At 39.1% G+C, this 21,090-nt stretch overlaps 1 long non-coding RNA gene across 1 annotated transcript; it reads left to right on the plus strand.

Moving 5' to 3' along the window:
• Window positions 1-251: 251 nt before the first annotated feature.
• On the plus strand, window positions 252-20,906 carry LOC308528605. The gene is made up of 5 exons (XR_013996714.1): window positions 252-354; window positions 4,278-4,369; window positions 14,572-14,626; window positions 19,181-19,265; window positions 20,189-20,906. It is a non-coding gene; the product is annotated as an uncharacterized lncRNA (long non-coding RNA).
• Window positions 20,907-21,090: the final 184 nt, after the last annotated feature.

The following is a 21,090-nucleotide window of genomic DNA, read 5'->3' on the forward strand; positions in this document are numbered from 1 at the left end:
CCCCCGGGCAGACCCGCTCGCCACTGCTCGGTGCCTGCGCGGACGCGCACGGCCAACCCTCGCCATCTGCCTTTCGGTTTCCAGGGTGAGCTCACCCTCCTGCCACCTGGGGGTGGCGCCTGCAAACCTGACAGCGGAACGACTGTGCAGCCCCCTCAGGCGGGCCCTGTAGTCAGGACGGAATCGGGCATCTGGTGACAGGTTTTGCATTTGGGTGACTTCCCTTTTTCTTCACCCCTTCCCCTTTCCAGAATGAGAGACGTGACCCCAGAGGTCCCAAGGGAGCAGACCTGAAAGCCAGAGCCTCCTCAACAGACTGCCAGGGGGCGAGACGACAGGAGACACTGCCCTCGGGTATGAGAAGCATCACTTGTTCAGACGGAGGCCGCGAGACCGACCGCTCCTCTCCCTACCCTCCTAGGGAAGGCCGCTGGTGCCCCTCTGTTTTAGGCGTCCTCTCGGACGGCTAAAATTCTGCAGCCTGACTGTTGAAGTTAGTGAATGCTGCCATTGTTACAAGCTTGTGATACTGTAATGAGGATAATAGCTACAGTTGATTGAATGACAGCCCTAGGTGTCAGGCAGTATTCTCATCCCGAATCTAAACTCCCCCCAAACAAAACAACAACAGAAACCAATCCTCTAAAATAGCCATCAGTTTCTTCTTTTTTATAGATGAGCAAATTTTAAAACTTAAACTTTCCTAAGTTTGTGTATCTAAAAAGGGGCAAAATTTCATTGGAACTTAGATCTGTCTAATTTAAACCCTACACTTATATGTTGTCTTAGAGATAGTAATGTAATGCCAGTTAAATTTTCAAATCTAGATGAAAGAGTTAAAATGAAATGACAAAATCGTGAGGCTGTAAAGGGAGAGGATGGAATGATAGGGATGTGTGGACGTTTATTTTTCTTAAGTATATTTTTATTGATTTCAGATAGGAAGAGAGAGAGAGAGAGAGAGAGAGAGAGAGAGAGAGAGAGAGAAACATCAATGATGAGAGAGAATCATTAATAGACTGCCCCCTGCACATCCTCTACTGGAGATGGGCCCACAACTCAGCCATGTGCTCTGACCTGGAAATTGAAGAGTGACCTCCTGGTCCATAGGTCTACGCTCAACCACAGAGGCACACTGGCCGGCCATGTGGGTGAGTGAAAGTTTAAAAACTGATTGGAGTCACTGACCATCAGAATGGAATTTATTGTAAGTGGTTCATGTTTTATATCCAGGCTTCTTGTCTATATGGGTGTCTACAATGATAGTGTAAATTTTTATAATATGAAACTATGTTTGGAGCACTACTAGACTGATTACTTACAGAGGAAGATAGAACTTTGAGGAAAACAGAATGATTAGGAGATCCGAACAATGTTTACAAAAAAATATAAGCCAGTTTGTCTGTCAGTCTTAGAAGATATTCTCATCTGGGCCCCTGAAATTATCCTCAATCTGAATCATTGCTTGGGATGCTCATGGGAACATGCCTTGACAGGGCTAAAAGGTAGAAGTTACTGAAGGAAAGAACATGTTTTGTGGCCCACTAAGCTAATCATACCCTGAGTGAAACTAGGTCAACTAAGAACCTTAACCTGTCTTGCTCTAAGGACCACATGACCAACCTACCCAGTTTGTTTGACGTTAAGGGGGTTTCTGAGACATTGGACTTTCAATGCTAAAACAGAAAAAGTTTCAGGCAAACCATGAGGGGTAGGTTACCCTACTAGGGACATGCTAAATGAGTTCTAGAATGAGTTGGAACTTCCAATATGATTGCATCTGCCTAATACTGGGGTATAGTTACATAGGAAAGGAAATTGTTGGATTAAGTAATCAAAACTGACCATAAATAGTCTACATGTCCCCAAATAAAAGCTGCTTCTCATTCCTTTTTCAGTGGCTTGGTTATAAACCAAGGGCCTAGAGCTATACCTTTTGGACCTAATTTTCATTTAGCAAATCCTTAGGAAGCCTCCTAGGTCTAGGCCCAAAGACATCAAATTACTGCCTTTCCACATACCGTATATGTTCATTTTCAGCAATCACTAAATCAAGTAGGTTCTTTTAGAATAGAACAGAGTGAGCATATGCTTTTCATCCCAGGATAGCTTTATATAATCACTGGCAGCACAAAACACCATATTTGGCCCACAGTAGGGGCTCAATAAATAATTCATTAGGTGTAATATTAATCAGGAAATTATAACAACAGATTTTTTTTTGTAGACTTTCTGAGCCTTCCCTCTGTGATTGTTAGAATCAAGATATTAAAAATAATTATTATATTTATTGTAGAAAGTTGTTTTTTTTTAAAAAAACTAATGCCTCTTAAAACAGTTTATGGAAGATCCTCCCCCCCCTCCCCCATTTCCCCACAGAACTAAATTCTTCTTTGCTTTTTTTAGTTGGGTGAGAGTGTGGTTAGTTTGCTCTGTAGCCAAGGTCATTCAATGCACTGGACCCCGAATGGGAAAGGATTCCTTAGATTTAGGGGTTCTCACATTTCACCATGGACCTATACAGACTTGGACAACTTGGAAAAAGGCAGATCTCCAGGTCCTTGCCTTAAAGGTTCCCATTTAACTACTCTAGGTTTGGGCCCAGGGCAGTGATGGCCCATTTTTTTGGTTGATTTTTCTTTGTTAAATGGCATTTAAATATATTAAATAAATATCAAACATATAAATCTTTGTTTTACTATGGTTTCAAATATCAAAAAATTTCTATATGTGACACGGCACCAGAGTTACGTTAGGGTTTTTCAAAATGCTGACACGCCGAGCTCAAAAGGTTTGCCATCACTGGCCTACGGATTTACATTTTGAATAAGCCCCTGAGATGATTTGGATAAAGATAGTTTTGGACTACACTTTGGATAATCCTCCCCTAGTCAGTGGTTTCAGATGTATTTTTACAAAAATCTCTATTGCCCCAGGCTCCAAAGCCTATGTGGTCAGCTAAAACCATCAAGCCAGCTGGGATACATCTAGAAATCAAAGCATGGAAGACTCATGATGGGAATAAAATCTCTGGAAGGAAAAACAAATCTGAAATTTTTGGACCCTATTCATTACTCATTAGAACTGATTGGCTCGACAGTGATTTAGAAAGAGTAGAACTGCAACAAATAGATAAAATTATATAGCAGTAATTATGCCAGTATAATAGTCACTTGGTAACCTTGGTTCTTTTTAAAATATTTCATCAGAAAAGAATAACCTTAATTAGTATTTTGACAAGTTATTGAATAGAATGGGAGGAGAAAGAAAGTAAAGCAAGAATATGAAGCTGTACCTGAAGCCATGAAAGCTTTAAGAAAGACCAAGGTTAAATGCTTGAAGCTTCCATTGAAATAAGATGAAATAAGGCAAAAATAATGGAAAATTAAAATTTCAACAGATTGAAAGTAGTGAAAGATGAATTATAGCTCCATTCTATAAAAAGCACAGAGAGCGAAGAGATGCAACAGCAAAGTTCAAAGAAAATACTGTTGTAAATCTACTTTTCATGCTTTTATGTTTTTAAACTTTACATATAATTTAAAATGCTTATGTACAAATGAGCATGTATGTAATTTTCTCATGTCATCTGGATAGCTCTAATTTACACTCTTACATTGCTACATAATTCTTTTCTCAGGCACTGCTGCCAATTGTATATCTTTTACAGTTAATGCTACCAATAAACATTTTTTTAAAATATATTTCTTTATTGATTTCAGAGAGGAAGGGAGAGGGAGAGAGAGATAGAAACATCAATGATGAGAGAGTCATTAATTGGCTGCTTCCTGCACGCCCCCTACTGGGAATTAAGCCCGCAACCCAGGCATGTGCCCTTGGCTGGAATCGAACCTGGGACCCTTCAGTCTGCAAGCTGACGCTCTATCCACTGAGCCAAGCCAGCGAGGGCAATAAACAGTTTTTGAACATATTTATTTTAAATCTGTAACATTTTATTGTTTAGCTTTAATACAGTTCTGAAAATACACTGTTCAAATGATAACATCTATGGAAAGTCAGGATTGATCAAAACAGGGAATTGCTAACCTTACTATAGTGTAGCTTATCGAAAGTCTTAAGGAGTAGATAAAGAATAACCTCCCTAGGATTTGCTTGGGACCTTCACAAATGGTTTGTTTTTGTTGTTATTTTTTTAATGGGAGAGAAGATGGGATGGGAGAGATTGGGTAAGAATAACAATGATATAAATTCATCAGCTGAAATAGAAGAAACAGTACTGGAGTTGAAAAATTAATTCTCAATTCTTGTAACAGCAGATTGATAGATGAAGCATAAAACAAGACCAGATGCTGTGGTTTCCAGGATGCACTTGGCTTCCCATCCTTTATTACCTGGAGCATTTTTTACTGTAAGTAGGTCACTTGCTTGCTCTCATTTACCTGATTCTAGAAAAATGCCCTTGAAAGTATTTGGAAAATGATGTGTGCTGGTGCTTAACATTTTAAAAATTAAGATTGCAGAAAACCTGTTTCCTCCCTGTTTCTCTAGTAACCAGAATAGACTGTAACCTTGAAGCATAAGTAAAACTAAAATGTACAATAAAAATTAGAGATCTTTATTTCCTAAGCACACTAAAATCTGTGTCCATTCTGTTAGCTTCCATAACTCACTCTTCTTAGCATTGGCATAGTACTCATCTCACAGAATTATAATTGGGGTCTAAGTTTCTCTATTCTCCTATCAGATGTGAACTTCTTGAGAAAAGATGATGCCTAGGACATAGGAGGGGCTTAACAAATATTTTAATTAATTGGCTCCCCCCAATCTGACATATCTAATGGGGTCTTTCAGGACCCATTCCTATAGATTCCATGTGATGGTGGGGACAACACATGACTATCATAACATCAGAACTGCAATTCCTCATATAAGATTTAATTCATTTGAACACAATATCTATATATTTTTTAATTTTATTTTTTTTAATTAAATCTTTATTGTTCAGATTATTACATTTGTTCCTCTTTTTTCCCCCCATAACTCCCCTCCTCCCAGTTCCCGCCCCACCCTCCGCCCTCACTCCCCACCCACTGTCCTCATCCATAGGTGCACGATTTTTGTCCAGTCTCTTCCCGCATCTCCCACACCCCTTTCCCCCACAAGAATAGTCAGTCCATTCCCTTTCTATGTCCCTGATTCTATTATGATCACCAGATTATTTGTTCACTTGATTCTTAGATTCACTTGTTGATAGATGCATGTTTGTTGTTCATAATTTGTATCTTTACCTTTTTCTTCTTCTTCCTCTTCTTAAAGGATACCTTTCAGCATTTCATATAATGCTGGTTTGGTGATGATGAACTCCTTTAGCTTTTCCTTATCTGTGAAGCTCTTTATCTGACCTTCAATTCTGAATGATAGCTTTGCTGGATAAAGTAATCTTGGTTGTAGGTTCTTGGTATTCATCACTTTGAATATTTCTTGCCATTCCCTTCTGGCCTGCAAAGTTTCTGTTGAGAAATCAGCTGACAGTCGTATGGGTATTCCCTTGTAGGTAACTGAGTTTCTTTCTCTTGCTGCTTTTAGGATTTTCTCTTTGTCTTTTGCTCTTGGCATTTTAATTATGATGTGTCTTTGTGTGGTCCTCTTTGGATTCCTTTTGTTTGGGGTTCTCTGCGCTTCCTGGACTTGTAAGTCTATTTCTTTCACCAGGTGGGGGAAGTTTTCTGTCATTATTTCTTCAAATAGGTTTTCAATATCTTGCTCTCTCTCATCTTCTGGCACCCCTATAATTCTGATGTTGGTACACTTGAAGCTGTCCCAGAGGCTCCTTACACTATCTTCGTATTTTCAGATTCTTTTTTCATTTTGCTTTTCCGGTTGGGTGTTTTTTGCTTCTTCGCATTTCGAATCTTTGACTTGATTCTTGCGCTCCTCTGGTCTGCTGTTTGGTGTCTGTACAATATTCTTTATTTCAGTCAGTGTATGCTTAATTTCTAGTTGGTTCTTTATCACAATATCGAGGGTTTCATTAGATTTCTTGAGGATCTCACTACACTTATCGGCGGTCTCACCAGTCTTTTCGAGGGCCTTACCAAGTTTATCGGCAGCTTCTAGACAGTTCTTGAGAGACCTTAAAAGTCTGGTTTTGAGCTCTATATCTTCCATTTCTGACATTTGCGTCCTGTTTCTTTGTCTCCGCATTTTTTTATCTTTTCTTGGCGCACCCCCTAGTGGTCTTTGTGCGCAGTCTTGTTGTAGTTAAGCTTTGATTGTTGTCGGCAATACCGGGGGTGATTTGACCTCCAGGCTAACTGGCTATGAGAGTCAGCTGTGTCTGCAGTGAGAGAGCTTCTGTGCTGGATCTCTAGGGCGGTGCTAATCTAGCGTTTGCCTGAGGCTATCTGGCAAATGGCTCTGTGCAGGGCTTGGGCGGGGCAGGTCCCCGGGGATCTACAGGGCAGGCTGGATTGAGCAGTTATGGCTGCTCTCAGTTCCGTCCCTAGGGGCTCTGCCTCACAGAGTCCCAGAAACCGCTGCAAACCTCGGAGAGAAAGAGTTCCGACCAAAGCCAGACAGTCCCGCTTCTCCCGTTTGAGTCTGGGTCCCTAGAGACTCGCCCGGATCTGGAGCTCAGAGTCTGAAACTCCCTCCCGATTGAAAACAACAACCGCGCCCTCCGCTGCCAGCCCGCTCCGTGCGCACTCCGAACCTGAGTATTTCACTTCAGCACTGCGCCTCCTCTGAGTCTGGGTATGATATTCTCTTTCCTCCTAGTTGTAGAATTTCCACTCAGCCAGCCTTCCTGTGGTTCTGGATGATGTCCGTTCCGTCTTTTATGTGTACCCTTGAATTGGTTGTTTGAGGCAGCAATCTCCGGTGTTAACCTATGCCACCATCTTGGTTTCTCCTCTGAACACAATATATTTTTAAAAATATTTACTATGTGCCACTCGTGGAAGTGCTCCTAACATTGAAGGAGTTTTACTGAGCAAAAGAAATGATATATCCTAGTCCGAGACTGAGTACAGGTTTCCAAGGCAAAGGCAAGAGCAAAACTTGCTGTTTTTAGATCTTTAAGAATGAAATATCGCCGAAACCGGTTTGGCTCAGTGGATAGAGCGTCGGCCTGCGGACTGAGGGGGTCCCAGGTTCGATTCTGGTCAAGGGCATGTACCTGGGTTGTGGGCACATCCCCAGTAGGGGGTGTGCAGGAGGCAGCTGATCGATGTTTCTCTCTCATCGATGTTTCTAACTCTCTATCTCTCTCCCTTCCTCTCTGTAAAAAATCAATAAAATATATTTAGAAAAAAAAAAAAAGAAAAGGCAGAAAGAAAGAAAAGAAAAAGAAAAGCTAGTAACTTGAGTTACAGAGGTGCAGGAAACAAATCAAATATACTAAGTTGGCAGTGCTCAAAGTTCCATTCAACTTCACAATAGTATGTGTGATAGAGTTTCACAAACCTTTCCACTTTCTAGCCTGCTGCTTATTAACTTTAAATAGCAGACCCATTCTGAGCCTTCAGTGCCACATAAGGCCCAGCGCCAGAGGCATGCTCCACACCCATTTCTTTATGTCTTCTGAGTTCTCAGGTAAAAGAGGGTTCAGAAAAGGGGATGGCAAAGAGAAGGAGACAAAAGAGGTTGAGGTGTGTTCATTCCCTAGGGCAGCGTCGGCAAACTCATTAGTCAACAGAGCCAAATATCAACAGTACAAGGATTGAAATTTCTTTTGAGAGCCAAATTTTTTAAACTTAAACTATATAGGTAGGTACATTGTTATTGACTTAATTAGGGTACTCCTAAGGCTTAGGAAGAGCCACACTCAAGGGGCCAAAGAGCCGCATGTGGCTCTCGAGCAGCAGTTTGCCGACCACGGCCCTAGGGTGTTTTGTAAAAGCTGGAGATGCTAATGATTCTTAACCAGATAAAAGCAGCATTAGAATTCTATCTAGATGTTCTTGAACCTCTGGCTGGACAGCTTTACGTCTTCCACTGTCCAATCTATCTATCATTCATTCCTACTTGTGCTATAAACTGGCTTTCTATACTTTATTATCATGTTATCCTCGCACGTTAGCACTCAAAGAGCCTTCTCCTACCCTTTCCTTGGGAATTTTGTAAGTAAAAGGGAATAGTTAAGTGAATGGTGTCTAAAGTCATGAAATATAGTAATCGTTTTGTTTTGTGTTGTTATTGTTATTGTTGTTTTGAGGGAAGTGGGAGAGGAGAGTGAATAAGCATATTTCTTCAGTTGAGTGAATCATAAGGATTTCCAGCACATGGACTCACACTCATAGGCCAACAACAGACGAAAACTAGAAGTCTCTACTGGTGTACAACATTTCCTCCTCATTCCATAGGAAGGTGGGGTCCATGACTCTCCATTTTAATGATCATCCCCAAATTCTGTTTCTGTACCCAACACAGAAGAGTGTTGCCAAGTATAGCGTGCCAGGTAGGTGACAAACAAACAGCCTCTGTCAAAATAGTTGAGGACAGTATTTGAGAAATTCTCAATTAAGATAGTACTAATTGAGAAGGCCGGCTCTGTGACTGTCACATGTTAGGTAGCCTTTTTGGGTTTCCTCCTCTGAGGTTGGGATAGTTCGACCATCTTCATAATTTCATGATTCTATGTCTTGTTCCTTCTGACCTGAGCATGGGAGGACTTTTGATTTTCCCCTTCCTTTTAGAATCCAACAAATGAATGCTGAATTTGAACTCTAGGTTTCAGAGTATACGTTACAATATTAAAAAGGTATAAAGCTTTCTAAGAACTTATATGTAATAATCCCTTGTCAACTATCATTTTGCCAATCTTAGTTTTGTCACAATATGGCTTCATATTCATACGCCTAAATTTAAAAATTTGTGGTCTCAAAGAACTTAAGTACAGTTATCCCTACCCTCATCTTCACCCCTACCCAAATCTTATGGTCAGATGGTAGAAGAGGTCTGCTATTCTAAATAGAGTACCAGTAAGAGATCAGGCCTAGAAAAACCATGACCTTCTCTTCTGGAAAGACCAAATGGCTACTAAGAATGTATCAAGGTTTGCAAAAATGATACCAATGAGAAAGCAAATGCAAGAAAGCATTATTTACCAATACAGAAAGGGCTGCATCAAGAACTTTACAAAAAGAAGTGTGGTTAATATAAGATAAGCCCCATCTTCCACAGCAGATCATGGCTTTCAGAACATGAGCTAATGAACAACTGAGGGAAATGATTCTTTTCTGCTCAATTGGCAATTTTATTATTTTATTTTCTTGTAAATTCCCTATTTTCTGTGAAACCTTGAACTTGCCAATGAAGATTTTATGTAACATAGCACTTTTCAGGAATATAACTAACACTACTCCCAGTTGGTGAGAGATTACTGTAACAAATTCTAAAAACACTCACATAGATTCTCAGGTATCATGTTTTAATTGTGAGTTAGCCAAAGAGGAAGAATGGGGAGGTACTAATGTGATTATTTGCTGTTTTTATTAAGAGAAAAAACATTTTGCCCTAGCTGTCTTGGCTCAGTGGATAGAGCGTCAGCCTGTGGACTGAAGGATCCCTGGTTTGATTCCGGCCAAGGGCACGTGCCTGGGTTTCGGGCTCGATCCCCAGTAGGGGGTGTGCAGGAGGCAGCCGATCAATGAGTCTCTCTCATCATTGATGTTTCTATCTCTCTCCTTCTCCCTCTCTCAAATCAATAAAGAAATATATTTTTTAAAAAAAGAGAGAGAAAAACATTTTACCTCCTTTTTTTGTTTTTTATATGTCACTCTCTGGGAAGTAAATTCAGGAGTAAGAAACTCCATTTCTATTCTGCATAGTCCACCTTACTGTTAATTTCATTGTCTATTGCTATCCTAGTTAGTTTGGAACTAATCTCTCTCAGAGAAGTAACAAATCAACATTGAGTAAGGAGAGACACAGGCATCTTTTCTCCTGAAAAGAACAAAAACTATCAGATTTCCCTGATACTCTCTGAGCATTAGGAGGTGCTTTCCCTGTTCCTTGAGCCAGAACTGGAAGGCTTCTCTTGGAGCTTTCTCTGTCTGTGCCCTGGTGTCCATTCTGAGTTTCAAGGTACCTTTAGTCCAGTGGTCGGCAAACTGCCGCTCACGAGCCACATGCGGCTCTTTGGCCCCTTGAGTGTGGCTCTTCCACAAAATACCGACTTCTGTGCATGGGCCACGAAGTTTCAATCACACTGTACATGCATGCCCACACATGGTATTTTGTGGATGAGCCACACTCAAGGGGCCAAAGAGCCGCAGTTTGCCGACCATTGGTCTAGACCAGGGGTTGCTGGTGGGAAAAAACACACACAGAAAAAAAAACTCGCTGCTGATTCAGTGGTGTTTTGGTCTTTGTCTTCCCTAGTCCACCTGCTACTATTAACCTTCCAGAGTCCTCATGTAGCTGTTCCATGTGTTTCATTCAAGTTTTATAGTTACATTCAATGAGAAAGAGAGGGTAGAGTGTGCTTTTGTCATCTTACCTAGAACTAGAATAATATGTCATGTCTTAGTTGTTATTATGGACAAAATTCATATGTTGAAGCCCTATCTTCTAATATGATGGTATTTGGAAATGAAGCCTCTCGGAGGTAACTAGAGTTAGATGAGGTCATGAAGATGGGCCCTTGTGGTGGCATTAATGCCTTTATAAAAAGAGACACAGCGCCCAGTCGGTGTGGTTCAGTGGTTGAGCATCAGCCTATGAACCAGGAGGTCATGGTTTGATTCCCAGTCAGGGCACATGCCAGGGTTGCAGACTCGATCCCCAGTAGGGGGCGTGCAAGAGGCAGCTGATCAATGATTCTCTCTCATTGATGTTTCTATCTCTCCCTTCCTCTCTCTGAAATCAATAAAAACATATTTTTTAAAAAGAGAGAGAGAGAGAGACACAAGAGCTCTCACTCACTCTCTCCCTCCCTCCCAACTTCCCTTCTTGCCCCATGAGGACACAATGAGAAGGTGGCCATCTGAAGCCAGTAAGAGAGCTCTTACCAAGAATAGGCCAGCACCTTCATCTTGGACTTCACACTTTACAAACTATGAGAAAATAAATTGCTGATGTTTAAGCCACCTAGTCTATGGTATTATATGGCATAGACAAAGACAATTGCCAAAATAGTCATGAAAAAATTCATGACTCTACATATTCCCAATTCAACCACCACTTTTCCCCATAGTTCTACCTGAATATATTTTCCACAAGATTTATTAACAATTATACTAGCTGAATACACAAACCAAAACAACAATAAAAACAATCCCCCAAAACCAGATTGGTAGCTTTCGTAATCCAAATAATTTTTTTTATGTTTAGTTATGACACCTCCAATATATCTTTTGATATGTCTATGTTTTGAATTAATTTACTAATTGATTGTTTGGGTCTTGGTCCCCTTGACTAAATTTTCTTAATGTTTCGCTGCAAAAATCTCAAGGCTAAGTGACCTAATTTCTATTTGGGCCATTTAAAATTTTTGTTTTGTCTTTGAGAGGCTTACGTCATAAAACACATGGTTAGAAGCCCACAGTCTAGTATTTCTTTCACTTACAGCATGCTACATATCTGAAATGAGCCCAGCTGGCATGGCCCAGTGGTTGAACATCAACCTATGAACCAGTAGGTCACAGTTCGATTTCTGGTTAGGGCATATGCCCAGGTTGCAGGCTCAATCCCCAGTGTGGGCATGCAGGAGACAGCTGATCAGTGATTCTCATCATTGATGTTTTTATCGCTCTCTTCCTCTCCCTTCTTCTCTGAAATCAATAAAAATATACTAAAGGAAAAAAATCTACAAACAAACAATATATATATATATATATATATATATATATATATATGAAAGGGGAGTAGTGCTGAGTAAATACTATTGCCCAAAAGAAAAATAAAGGACTTTGCTTATCTTTTGCAGATAATAGTTTTAAATAAATTCATATGTGAAAGTAAACAACCACAAGTAATTCTTTTCTTTTTCTTTTTTTTTTTTTTTTATTATTAGTTAAGGTATTACAAATGTGTCCTCTTCCCCCCCCCCCCCCCCATTAACAAGTAATTCTTGACCACCAAAAATGAAGGCCATCCTGCCATGGCTCTGGTGGGGAGCTGGCTGAAACTGTGGCCAGGCTGGGTGCTGGTGGTGGGCCTGAGTGGCATCGGCTTTCAGCACCCCAAGATCCTGCTGCTCTCTGGGTTCTCCCACATCAACCTGATTGATCTGGATACTATTGGTGTCAGCAAATTCAAGGAGCTGTTTTTGTTTCAAAAGAAACATGTTGAAAGATCAAAAGCCCAGGTTGCCGAGGAAAGGGTACGGCAGTTTTACCTAAAGCTAACTTCGTAGCCTACCATGGCAGCACCATGAAGTATGCTCTGATTATCCTGTTGCAAAATTGTTTGTTATGAATTTTTAAAGTTTTAAAGTATAAGGTATTTTATTAGCCAAATATATGCAGTCATTCTGCTTTTTTAAAATAGCTTTTCTAGAATAATTAGAATATGATAGCTTGTGTCCACATAAGTTGAGTGGCATTCTTGTAATAATTTATATATATGATTTGAATGATTTAGTTAAGAGGTGAGATATTTTAATACTTTCAATAAATAAGTACTTGGAAACTTTAAAAAAAGGACAAGTTCTCATAATTGGAGTGGAATAAGGTAGAACTAGGCTATTGTCTCAAGTGGGCTGAAGACTCTAGAATAGATCAGTGAGCTTTGTTACCTAAGGCAATTTTGTGTTATGCTCTATTGCTCTCAACCAAATGGATTTCTTTTTCTCTTTTTCCCCCACTAATCTTTTCCATCTCATCCATTCCCTTTTTCCCTTCTTTACTTTTTTTTTTTTTTTTTTTACATCTATGAGCTTCGGTTAATCAATAGAGCAGGATTTCAAGAAGCTGCTGATCCCTTTATGGACCACAGTCTCCCATCTTTTCCTAGTGTGCTTGCTTCATTCTTTTCTATGACACTTCCCCATATTGTCCTCCTCAGAGCGGTGCTCTAGCTCCGCTACTGCTGGCCAGAAGGCACGGCTTAATGCTGCTTGGCTCACTTAGGAATCAAAAGGTTACTTATTCTAGAATAAGTAATTTCCCCTCCCACGCTAGAGTTTCATTAAAGCATCATATGTTCCAGAGTTAATAAGAATAATTTGTGAAATTAAACCTCAGTGGTGATTTGGTTATTTTCATCTTAGAGAAAATTAAAAGAGAAATACTAGAAAATGATAATTCCATCAAAACTGTTTAACAAAGAAAAGTTCACTTCATCTAAAATTAGGAGTCCACATTCTGGGGAATTTTGGTTATTTATGGTGCTACTGAGGAAAAGGTACATTCCTGTCTTTGCTTTGTAATTAAAAAGGCCTTATAACTCCCTCTCCCCCTTTACTCTTCCAGCTCCACCCCTAACCTCTCCAACCCCCACTTCAGGGCACAGAATATGAACTAAGTCTGACATTTCCTCTTTTGATTTTTTTTGGGGGGAAACAAAAGATGGAAATTGTGATTAAAGTCTTTCCAGATAATACCCCATAACAAAGTATAGAAAGAAAAGGATTATATAACATGACATGTTAATGTAATGTAATACATGTATGATATTATCTAAGGATCGTATTATTTCCAGCTGGTAAGTTATCTTTGTATATTTAAGGATGTGTTTGAAAGCTTGTGTAGTCTTTTAGTCATTGAGTTTATGAATACTTAACTGAATGTTAATCTGATATGTAAAAACTGCTAGGCACTGTGAGAAGGACAAAGGGTTTTTTGTTTGTTTTTAACCGCTAGGAAATTTCAGGGGGAAGTGTGTGTGGCTTCACTAAGCGAAGACTGAGATATAGTTAGGAGTTGTTCAGAGAGTCTAGATGAAGTTTTGGTCCCAAGTGTTACTGTACCTTCTGACAATGGTGAATGAGGCTGGTTCTTGAGAAGCCAGCACTGATTTGCTCTTTGCAGAGTTCAGTTGGGACTAGCATCCTTCTAATTTGCAGGGGACATTATCCAGGAAGCTATCTAGTCCATGGGGGAGGTGACATCTCCTGAACGTGGCCCCCTCAGAGAACTTTGACTAGGTGGAAAAGGAAGGTTGTGTGCATTCTTGCCCATGTCACAATGTTGGACATGTGACTTAAGAGAAACATGAGGCAGGTCAATGTGATTGGACCATTTCATTACCAAGTCTTGTCTAGAGGGACTCAGAGGCTATTGCAGCTTTTAAACTGCTTAACTGAAACACTGGTATGACATAAGATTATATCCATAAAATTATTCAAAAAGTACTGTTTATTAGGGACATCTTGAAGGACTGGGAGATCCTTATTTTCCTACCCTCTTCTATCTTGCAGTTGTTGATAGTGCTTCGGCATTCATTCAGCATTTACTTAAAAGCTTACCATATTTCGAACAATATGCAAGGTGTCAGAGATGGTAACAAGAAAAAAAAAATAGAATAAGATTTAGTATCTGCATTCAAAAACAGCTAACTTGTACTTATAAAGTGTTTACTGTGTGCCAGGCTTGTTCTAAATAGCATAATCCTCAATCCCCATTACAACTCCACGAGGTAGGCACTATTATTATCCTTATTTTACAGGTGGGGATGCTCCGATACAAAAGGATGAAATAACTTGCTAAAGACCTCACAATTGGTAAGTGGCAGAGCAAAATTTGAAAGCAGACAATCTGGCTCCAGAAATGGTGCTTTTAGCCTCCATGCTAAATAGCCTCTCTAGGAATTTCTGATTTGAATATACGTAGTGAAGTACCTTTCTTTCAGGGTAAGGCAGTGGGGGAGTAGTATATAGAGAAGTTAAAAGTGATTCAGATTGTTTCTTATAAATTAACTCAAGAAATGCTTTAGCGTGTGCTCAGAAGAGAAGAATGGAGTAACAGGAAAGTATTAAATGAAGCAAAAACTTGGAAATATTTATCAATTGATAGCAATCCAGTTTAATTTTATGTCCAGGGCTACCACCCTGCATCCTCCTTTGACATACACATTATGAGGGTCAATGAATACAACCCATCCGACAACATTTCCTTTCCCAGTTTGGTGGAAGTACTTGTCTGAAGGCTGCTTCACCAGGGAGGTTTGGACCTGTGTGGACATGTCTGGTGAACAGATGGGATGAGTCTTCTGGGAAAGTCCTTGCAGAATACTGGGAACTTAGGGAGAAAATTCCTGGAGGTGGAAAATTGCAGAAATGATAACATCATTGCTCTTATTACCTCTCCATTTTTTTTTTAATCACTAATTTTTATATTGGGATCAGTGAGAAAATAGGGTTTAATCTTCAAAATATTCAAATATTTAAGTAGATTTCTCTAAACAGAAAGAGAAGAATGAAATTCATATGTATGGGCAATGAACTGAATTGTCATTACTGGGCTTTATGGATTTTGCTTTCCTATAGAAATAAACTCCTGAATCCTGATTTTATTATCATAGACTTAATTTCTTTCTAAGAGTCACTTTCTGCTTATCTCAGCATTGGATATTGGCTAGATTATTTCCTCTATCTATCCTTCCTAGAAAGGTAAATAAATACCTAATTGCTCTTTCTATATAAGTAGAGACTTCAAAAAGATAATGAGGAAATCTTTTTCTTCTCGTTGGTCCTTTGGCCTTTTTAATCTCCCCTCCACTCCCAGCTAGGGTAGTCATTAAAATGCCTCAGACAACTGTGGAGTGTTCATGATCATAACTGTGATATGATCATATTACACACCCATTCAAAGTTCTCTGCTTCAGGGCCAAGGTATGGGTGATGTCACAGAGCCTGTGGACTTCCTGCTTCCTGGACTGGTTTCTTTGTTGTGAGAGGATACAATATGAGGGAAAGATGGACTCACTGTAATTCTGAGGATGAGATTTCTAACTAGGGTCTGGTAAATCTTGAGATATTTCCATGTGGATAAATTGACCTAATTTATTCCTTTCAACCTGATATATAATATTCCACCACATGAAAATATTACATTTTCTTTATACATCATATTGATGGACATTTAGGTTCTTTCTAACTTTTTGCTATTGAAAATAATGTTGCCATGAACATTCATATATATGTTTTCTTATGCACATGTATGGAAGTTCCACTAGCACAGGGGTCTTTAAACTTCTGTTGTTAGCAAACAATTTGGAAGACCCTTTCCTCCTCACACATTTTAGAATTAGAATAAAACTTTTGAATCATAAACTTAAGTAGTTATTAAGGAAGTAATTTCCTTATAATGTAAACATTAACATTTAAAAGTAGAATTCTTAAAGGCATCCAATGGAATATAAATATCATAGTGATTTGAGACTCACCATCATCCATCAAAATATTAACAACATCAGCAAGCTCTTCGCTTACAGTGAGAAATTTTCATCCCTCCCTTTTTTTCTTTGGACTTGAATTTTCTTCACACTTCTGCCACAAATTTTTATCTAAATGTAACATACATTATGTGTGAATATCTGATCGATCATTCTATCATATTTTTCTGCAACAAATTTTATATAGAAATTTAAATTAAATTATGTAAAATCCCTTAGACCAGTGGTTCTCAACCTGTGGGTCGCGACCCCTTGGGGGTCGAATGACCCTTTCACAGGGGTCGCCTAAAACCATCAGAAAAGACATATATAATTACATATTGTTTTTGTGATTAATCACTATGCTTTAATTATGTTCAATTTGTAACAATGAAAATACATCCTGCATCAGATATTTACATTATGATTCATAACAGTAGCAAAATTATAGTTATGAAGTAGCAACGAAAATAATTTTATGGTTGGGGGTCACCACAACATGACGAACTGTATTAAAGGGTCACGGCATTAGGAAGGTTGAGAACCACTGCCTTAGACCATACTACTGTTAACAATTCTTCTGAATAGAGTTATCATCAATTATTCCTAGTTCATAATTAATCAGTTAAATATTTTAAAATATTGACAAACATTTAACATGAAAATATCAATGGAGCTTTTAAGAAATTGGTTTGTATATCATAAATGAATTTTATTTATTTCTAGGAGGTAGGTTCAGCATCCGTTTATCCTTAGTTTTTGCTTTATATTGTAAACACTGAGGAATATTATTTACAGAAGTAAGTAGATGACAATTGAAAGGAATTGTTTTAGTGATGTCATTTATTCAGTTGAAAGCTTTCCAAAATATATGCTATACAACACTTAGTGATCTCATTTCAATGATTTATTAGTGGACCATTTGAATAGGCTTTCCCTCAATTTACTAGAAAACTAGTAATGTTAAACAATCTAACTTTCAAAAGGGATTGTTACTCAGTAGTATCACTCAGCTTTTCAACATTAACATCACTATTTCAGATTGTCTCTTTAGCTCCTTGCAGGTTTTTACACTTTGGGGAAGTAAATTGTTTTAGCATTCAGAAGGAGAGACCTACACCTTTCTCTTTTAAAGTGGGAGGAAGAGAAGGTGGGGATTAGGAACCATGAAAGCCACTCAACTACACTGGTTCTCGGGTAAATCAGATTTAGGAGGGAGTATGAATAGAAGTTAAAGGCCTAGAATTGATCTCCTTAACAATCTCTTGAGTTCCTCAGTTCTCAAGTTTGATGACCGCTACTCAGGTTCATATTCAAGTAGAAGAATTGCTAGTGTTGAGTCTCCTAAGCTATGTGCCTCTTTCATGGAACCAACATCACTGATGACGTTGCTGTATCTTTCAAGGACTCAGGAGAAGTCCCTCTGAATGTCTGTCTATGTGAATCATAGGAGGTTTCTAACTTTGGGAAAAGATCATGGTCACTTTCTTTAAATAATTGGTGACCAATGAGTAACCCACGAGAGTTCTAAGATATACTTAATTTATTTCTATAATTTACTTTGTGACAATCTCAGGAAGTATTTTCATTCATGACTTTCTTTCCTTAAAGGGTATCCTTAGTGTACATCAACCAAGGCGGCATAAAGACAGCACTGTACTTGATTTGCATTCTGTGTCCTGAAGCAAAAATGCCTGTAAGGCCTCTTAAAACCTCTGTTAATTGTAAAATAAACAGATGTCTAGTGGAGAAGGTTATTAGAAGTAGTTTGTTCAGTTTGAGAAAACTAGGAGTCAGGATTGCTTGACCTAGATTTTGATAGCAAGCCCAAGCCAAGTCAGCTACTAAGGTAAGTAAAATACTAAGGTAGTTTACTCTTAGGGCAAAAATTATCTGGTTTGCAAATTTCTGGATGTAGTTGAAAAGGACAATACATGTCAGAAATAGAATAATGGTCATTCTCAGGCAGGAGAATTCTCCTTGAGAGACTGAGAAGGTTTAATATGCTAAATTTAAATAAGGAAAAATTAACGTGAATAGGACGAATGCCTGAACATTATGAAATAAACAAGATTTGAAGCATAGACAATCCTATTTTACAGTTACAAGTTATTTTTAAAATCATTATAAAGACTTAATAATAAAATCTAGTATCTGACAGTAAGTCCATAAGAATACATTAATAATAAGACACATCTTAATAACAGTCTTCCTCCTGTAGTCATAATTAGCTAGTTAATATTAATATAGGGAGAGCGCAACGAGGAGGCCAGACATTACAAGCGTGGTCATCTGGCAGCTTCACCAGGAAGCTACATCTTCATGCTCCCCAGGGAACCACAGGTCCATTCTCTGCCGATCACTGGGGGAAGGGATCGAACAAAGGGGGAGATGGGCACATATGCAGTGAAGTCCGGGTGACTAGGGAAGGTGCTTGTCTGTCAGCCTCTCCTGGAGAACAATGGATAGGCTAGGGGCTAGACCTCATCAGAAATTCCTGAAATCTTGGAAAGTTAAAATCCCCAGATGAAGAGTTTACTCTCTCTCGTTCTCTTGCTCCTCTCTTGCTTTGTGACCAGCACACACCCATGCATTTGCTTGTTCTCTCTACATATCCATGCAGACATCACACACAGGATGCTAGACTGGACTATATTTTAATATGAAGCAGAAATTATGGGCAATGGCCTTGAATTCTACCCCTGCTGAAGACAAGATTGGACTTCTTCCATGGCAACACAGGCAGAGATGGGATCTTGGAGGGGAACCCCTCTTAATTTTACATCATCAATAAAGCTTTCCAAGGAACCCCATCTTCCCATTGGAGCTTTAGGAAACTCTTTTCCTCATGGGACCCCAAGAACTCCACTTCCATCAATAACACTCTTACTTGTTTCAACAGGTGATACAGGAAAAGAGTGGTCCTATGAGCTATAGCAGCCAATGAATGGCCTGGGATTGCACACTGGGAGGCAGCCAGGACAAAGGTACTATGTCCAGAAAATAAATTTTATATCAGATTATTTATGGCTTAGAGCTGGGTCAATGAGGTAGGGTTTTTTTTTCCCCTTTAGAAAGGATACTGTTTATAGCTATTAGCTTTCTTCCAGTTCTCTGGCTTCATGAAATTTATGTTAAAAATTTGACATATTCCCAAATTAATTTTTAAGTACCATCATCTTTGTTTATAGACATCCTTTTCCTCTAGCGTTTCCTGTAATATAAAACTGGTATATCTTGTAAGAAATGAAAAACATTTAAGCAAAATTAAGTAGCAAACATCCATAAAAGAAAACTCAAGCTATTGTATTTAGAAAAGATAACATTTCTAACCTAGGTCTGACAGTTTAGGTTTTTCTGTGGTTTTCTTCCTTCCTTCCTTCCTTTTCTTTCTGTCTTTCTTTCTTTTAAAAATATTTTTATTGATTTCAGAGAGGGAGAGAGAGATAGAAACATCAATGATGAGAGAGAATCATTGATTGGCTGCCTCCTGCACACCCTACACTGGGGATAGAACCCGCAACCTGGGCATGTGCCCTGACTGGGAATCGAACCATGACCTCCTGGTTCATAGGTCAGTGCTTAACCACTGAGCCACACCAGCTGGACCTGTGGTATTCTTTCTGATGTTCCTACAAGACAGAAAATCTAAATCACAAGGAGAGTGTCTTTCTAACTTATTTTTTAATCCTAAAACATTGTTAATAAGAAACTTATAACTGGGCAGGGTCTAGAACTGCTTTATTGTATTAAGTGGAATCATAGAATTAAATTGTGGCCCACCATTGGGACACTAAGGTTAGGTTTTTAAAAATTAAGTATAAGTTAAAGATGCTACATTAATGTGATTGAAAAATAAAAAAGCATGAAATAACAGCATCACATACGATGTGTGCTTTGGCCCTTGAAGCTGTGTAACCTGGCTGTCCTGTAAAAGTCACCTTCCCACCTGCCCTGCCAGCTATATCACTTTCTTCTATATTAATAAGGAGAATCTTTAAACACGGAGGTGAAGAGGAGGAAAATGGAAATAGGAAGAAAGAAAATGGCAAGAAAGAGGACAGGAGAAACGTAAGTAGTAGGATGGGTAGAACAGAAATGTCTTTGTTTATTCTGGTCGCTATCACAAAATACCATGGGTGGCATTAAACTACTGGATCTTATTTCTCACGAGTTTGGAGGCTAAAATCTGAGATCAAGGTGCTTGCATCAACAGTTTCTGTGTCTAGTGAGGGCCTCCTATGGGGTGGGGGAAGGGGTGCTAATCCCATTCCTGAGGGCTCTGCCCCATGATTTAATCACCTCCTAAAGGCCCCATCTCCAAATATCATCACCTTGAGGGTTAAGTTTCAACATAAGAATTGGGGGAAGCAGGGGGTACAAACCTTCAAACCTTAGTAGAGGGGGGAAGACAGGTTTTAGACAAAGGATTAGCAACTTTCTCCTAGCCCTCTCTTGCAGTTGTCCTTTGTTTGTATGTATATTTGTAAATGAATAGAAGAGGAAGAAATGGAAAGAGGAAAAGAAAAAAGAAAAAAAGTCATTAATCTGGGGACCGGTGGTGGTGAGCCCCTGGGAATTTTAAAGCACCTGCATGTATTACAAGAATAAACTTCTCTGTAAACTTCTCTGCTTCTTCTTTTTCATATCACTTTTCTCTAGTGTTAGCCAATTATATTTTATTATTTTGAGATTTAGGTTTTGGGAAAAAATTCAGAGCCAATAGGCACAAACTATTCGTGTAAGAAAGGGAAGCAGGGATGCGGGCCTATACCCACTCCCGCCCCTCTCCCCTGCCCCCATACCGGAAAC

This window comes from Myotis nattereri (genome assembly GCF_964212035.1).
Source record: "Myotis nattereri genome assembly, chromosome: 13".
NCBI lineage: Eukaryota > Metazoa > Chordata > Mammalia > Chiroptera > Vespertilionidae > Myotis > Myotis nattereri.